This window comes from Bos javanicus, chromosome 18 (assembly GCF_032452875.1).
Source record: "Bos javanicus breed banteng chromosome 18, ARS-OSU_banteng_1.0, whole genome shotgun sequence".
In the NCBI taxonomy this organism is placed as follows: Eukaryota; Metazoa; Chordata; class Mammalia; order Artiodactyla; family Bovidae; genus Bos; species Bos javanicus.
The window spans coordinates 1,999,816-2,005,460 of record NC_083885.1 but is presented as its reverse complement, the minus strand read 5'-3'; the positions used below and the strand labels follow the sequence as shown (position 1 = coordinate 2,005,460).

Below are 5,645 nucleotides of genomic sequence, written 5' to 3'. Positions count from 1 at the left end.
TTCTGTCTGTTTTTTGGCTAGTGTTTTCCCCATCATAAACCATAATCCAGATGTTGTGGTAGTCGATTGCTGAGTCTCAGTGGCAGCCCAGCCTGTTGTCTGCTTAGAAGTGTTGAGGCCAGACTCCAGCCCGTATAGAAATGACCGAGTTGAGGTGAAGAGCAGAGAGAGACCAAGTAGGTTAGTTTGTAAGCCAGTTACCATGTTTGGCGTGTGGTGTGAGGCAGCAGAGGAGACGTGTGAGTTGCTGCTTTGAATTTGGGTTGGGACAGCTCATTTGAGTGTTTTAAGCCCCTACTGTCTGATGGCTTCAGCAGGAAGGGATTTGCTAAGCATGACCCAAAATGCCAACCTGGCATCTTCGGTGTATACAAGTCTGTTGCAGACCATGGCGTATTCTCAGCAGCTACGATCTGTGTAGAATGCACATCTGATAACTGACGGATCCCTTGCCTGTGCTTGAACAGTCCTTTGGAGAAGCCATCGTGAAGAACTAGTGGTAGTCCTAGCTTGCCACACAGCCTGACCTTTCAGCATCTTTTTTACATCCCTAGAATCACCTTGACCTCTTAGCAGCTCTAAGCAAGTAATAGGTAATCTGGTTTGGAGAAACAGTGAACATTGTGTTTCAAGTTGCTAATGGCCAGGCTTAAGGCAGGTCCAAAAGTGACCAGCAATAGTCACAAATGCTTGCTTCGCCTCTAGATCGCAGAAAGCAAGTTTGTTTAAATCAGAGCTGGGGAATGGTTTCAGAAAATTTGCCATCTTGATTGTAAACGAATTCCGAGTGTCTGTGTCCATGGTGCTCAGCACACGAAACAGGAGCAACTGAGAGACCCAGTGGACTCAGCCATTTATCTCTCTTAAGGCCTCTGCTCCATCCTCACTTGGCATCTCGTGCATAAGTCAAGAGTAAAGAATAGGAATGGACACCTCCTCATACCCAACCAAAGCTGTTGGTACCCAGAGTGACGGAGCAGAGATGACATGAAACTGAGGTGCAAGAGCATATGAAACCCTGGCCAAGAGGAGTCCTCTCCAGCTCTTTGACAGAAGGGCCACTTTGTCTAGAATCAGGCCTGTGAGAGGAATTTTCCGTGATGAGAACTATTTGAATCCCAGGCCTTTCTTATAGGCATGTCTGTGTTTTAGAGCCAGATTTGTCTCCTGGGAAGGGAAGGGGCCAATGCTAGCCCCCAGGTGTTCTCTAATCTGACTTTACAGACACTGCAGAGAGAACCACGGACTACTAGTTTTGCCACGTTCCCCTATAGGCACTTGACTGTGTTGAGTCTTTGTACTTCTGGCCAACTTTGAGCCACCTTGGGAGTCTTGTAAGAGAAGAAATTTTACACAAAGTCTGCAGACCAACCCTGAAATAACTTAAAGGCAATAATTAAAGGAGTACAGACTCCTCCTGAGGCTGCAGGCTGAGTACACCCCACCTTCTTGCAACACAGATGACCTATCTACTGAGTAGCCCCAAATCTGAGCAGTAAATGGGAAGGGATGTGCTTCAGACTCTCCAGCAGTAGGAATACATGGGTATCTGACAGAAATCTAAGTCAACAGTTCCTTATCTGGGGACTTGGACCCCTAAGAACTCACCGAATGGGTTCCATGGAATTTATGCAGTATTTTGAGTTTAAATGTGTTTTCCTGGGGGAAAACTCCCAAAAGAGTATGTGTCTTTTAAAAAGGTAATACTCACTTTATGGATGGCTCTAGAAGGTCCCCCCAGTGTCACTGCCATCCATACTCATTCTGCCAGGGCCTGGCTTCAGGGGGGTAATGGGTCACAGCTGTCTGTGACTTTGTGCCATTTTGAGACACCAATGATGGAAAAATGTATTGAGCCCTTAATGAGCTTCAGTCCCCAGAGTGTCTTTCGCTGTTTTTAGTAAGTTCCTACATATGGAATGATAAACTGTGCCCTAGAACAGAGAAACTTGCTTGAAAAAGATTCTAGCCCAGTGGAAAATTCTGGATATGTTCATTATCCATAAACAATAGTATGATTTTACTGATTTTTTAGAGTGCTCATTGACTATATGCATAAGAACTAATGAATTGTTAATGTATTCTTTATTGATGCTTAATGGAACTTAATTATGATGCATTCATGTTACTAAGACATCATTTCTGAGTACAAAAAGCAGCAGCATGTTTTCATTGCTGGTACTGGTGAAGATTTATGTATTATTCCATAGACTAGTCACCACTTAATAGAACTATCCCATTTCAGAGTTGACACTGCTCCAACGTGAGCAGCTGGGATGTCTCCATAGGCCAAGAGCCCTACTCAGTTGCCAGACGGCTCCTTACCTTGGTGTTTTTCTTGCTGGTAAACCAGAGGCTGCTGGCTAATCAGAAAGAAGGCCGATGCCAGCAATACCTACTTACTGTTGTTATTCCAAAAAGAAATTTGTGGCTCTTAAAATTTAGGCACACGAGGCAGAAATAATTTTGGGGAGAAACCCAAAGGGAAGGTTTGGAAAGAACAGATGACATCAGGGTTGAGTCACAAACGAATGACTCATGAAGTCAGGCCTGTCACCTTCGCCAGGAGGGACTGGCCCGTCTTCTTCACCAAAACCTTCAAGCTATTGTAGATTTCAGGGACTCTTCAGGTTTCTCTTGATCCTGAACACAGATAAAAGGTACTCAGGAACCCCCTGTACTTTATCTGACTTTGCTTTTCCGCTTGAGAATAAATGTTCCTTATTCTGTTGACTGACTCAGGTTGCAGCATCTTCTAAAAATGACACAGTGGAGAGGGGACCTGAAGGGCTGATGCTAGGAGGCTCCAATACCCAGAAGGGCTGTTCTGCCACTATTATTCAGCACAGCAAGGGGCTTTTCCTTAGCCTTAATTGTAAAGTGGAGAACAGGAGTAGGTGGAGAAAAAGAGTATTATATGAAGCCTGAGAGTGGTGGCTGTCTGGGATGTCAGCTGCTCAGATGAGACACTCAGTCTCTGCTTTATCCATATCTCATACGCAGAGGTGCTTGGGTGGCAGATCTCTTATGTAGCCCTATAGCCAGCTTCTTCCAGAAGAAGGAGGGTCAGAGAGGAGGGACTATTTAAATAGAACTCTCCTGAAAGTACTAGTACACATTTTGTGAGTCTTTACAACTGTTACATCCTCATCCATAGGCTTCCCATATTGTTGGAATTCTGCAGTTGGAGAAATGCCAAATAGTCTTAAGTTAGCTTAGACCCTGGTCTAGATCACCATTGACATCTGGGTCTACACTGGTCCCTAACAGTGTTCCTGCTTCTACTTGGATTTTCCTCCAGTTCATTTGTCACACAGCAGCCAGGGTAATGTTTGTAACGTTTGAGTCTGATTATCCCACTCTCCTCCTTAAGTCCTCCAACCCTTACTTTCCATTTTCCTTAAGTGCAAACTGGGTAACATGTTTTGTGTGTGTGTGTGTGTGTGTATATCCCTAATACTTTATGTACTAGGCATTCCTCACTTGCTTTACTTCCCCCTGTACTCGACGGCAATTCCATCCTCACCGAAATTTCCTTTTGTGCTGGGATACGCCTTGGTGAAGTCAGTGATCCTGTGCATTTCCCTTGCCAATTTCTCATTTTGAGGCCATTATTTCCTCCCCTAGCCAGCCCACTTTGAAGCAAGAACAAAAATTCACAGAACTGTCGGCACTTATGGATGAGGCTAAGAATGTTTCACCTCTAGGATTCTAGCTAAGATGGGCATGTGGAAAGAGCGAGTAACTCAGGCTGCGGGCACTCAGGGAGCAGAGTGGAAGATCAGAGGATAATTTCTTCACGCCACTCCAGGGTGTCACCTGCGGCCAACCTCCTGTTCAACAGTGCTGAAAGCCCCTCGCCCTCGACAGAGCACAGGAGAGCTGGGCACCCAGTGTGGGGAGAGGAGCCTGGACGGAGAACCTCTCCCCTCTGCCAAGTGACCAGGCACACCAACTGCTGTAGTTACTCCTCTGCTTGGAACTCTTCTCCCAGTTCTTCCCTCCTTCGGTCTCACTCCTGCTAGTCCTCCTCTTTCAATAGTAAAAACCGCTTCTTCAGGGTGCCTCAGTGCCCTGTCCTGATCTCTAGGGTGCCCTGTACTGGTGTCTGTACTTCCCTTACTGACATTACTGTCAGGCAACATTCTACATAAGGACTTGCCTCATGGTCCAGTGGTTAAGAATCTGCCTGGCAATGCAGGGAACACAGGTTCGATCCCTGCTCTGGGAAGATCCCACATGGTGCAGAGCAACTAAGCAGATGCACCACAAGTACTGAAGCCCGCATGCCCTAGGGCCTGTGCTTCACCACAAGAGAAGCCACTGCAATGAGAAGCCCACGCACTGCGACTAGAGTAGCCTCGCTGGGGCACAACTACAGAAAGCCCGCACAAAGCAATGACGACCCAGAGCAGTTAAAGTAACTCATTAAAAAAATAAAGGTTTTCAGAGGCCTTCCCTGCTGGTCCAGTGGCTAAGACTCCACTCTCCCAATGCAAGGGGCCCAGGTTTGGTCCCTGGTTGGGGAACTAGATCCCAAACGCCACAATTAAAGGGTTCGCATGCTGCAACCAAAGATCCTGCGTACTGCAACTGAAAGACTTCACATGCTGCAATGAAGACTGAAGATCCTGAGTGCTGCAACTGAAACCTGTCAAATAATTTTTTTTTTTAAATGTCTACATAGGGACATCTTTGGCGGTCCAGTGGTTAACACTTCCCCCTCCAGGGCAGGAGGTGCAGAGTTGATCCCTGTCAGGGGAGCTAAGATCCAACATGCCACAAAAAAACAAAACATAAAGCAGGAGCAATATGGTAACAAATTCAGTAAAGACTTTACTAAAAACAATTCTACATAGATTATTTACTCCTGACAACAGATACATTAGGATTCCTATTCTACAGATCAGGACATAGGCACAGAGGTTAAGTCACATGCCCTATAACACACAGGTCAGAAGTAGCAAGACCTGGGCAGTCTGCTCCAGGGCCCACATCCTTAACCACTAGACTGCACCTGCATCATATACAAATATGCACCTTTGGGACCACTTGTTTAGCACCTGTGTTCCCTTGAGATGAAGCTGAGTAAGGGGGGGAGGTGGGTAAAATCAGTCATCGCTGAACTTCTAGCTGTCAGCAGGAATGTTGCTGCTGTTAATGTGTGTTAATAGTGGAATATATTTTACATATTTTCTTTAAAAAAAATTATTCCCACTTTTTCATACAATTAAAAAAAAACTGTTTGATATTTATAAATTAGTCATCAGACCTTTGTAGGAAAAATACAAACTTGGTCTGGCTCCTGCCACTATTCCTAAATTATTTTCTGAATCTTACAGCGTTCCACTTCCCCTTCCCCACCAGTACATACAGGCATCACAAGGGAGGAGGAGCAGTGAACTCCAAGAACAGAGCCACCATCCTGTCGTGCCTGACACAGAGTCAGACCATGGAGCTTTCTCCTAATGAACAATGTAGCCTCTAAGCAGTAACTCCACTAACAGTGAGGGTGCTGGGTGTTAGACCAGCCACTTGGGAAGACGATATGTGCATGATGTGTGCACGCCCTTAACCACTTGTTGTGATGAGTGTTAAGAGCCGAGAAAACATTCTTAGCCCTCCACTTTTTAAAGTAAATTTAC

The 5,645-nt window shown here is 45.6% G+C and overlaps 1 protein-coding gene across 3 annotated transcripts in view; it reads right to left on the bottom strand.

Moving 5' to 3' along the window:
• AARS1 (alanyl-tRNA synthetase 1) overlaps window positions 1–5,645 on the bottom strand; it is a 60,457-nt gene that overhangs the window by 51,992 nt on the left and 2,820 nt on the right. The window lies entirely within an intron of this gene.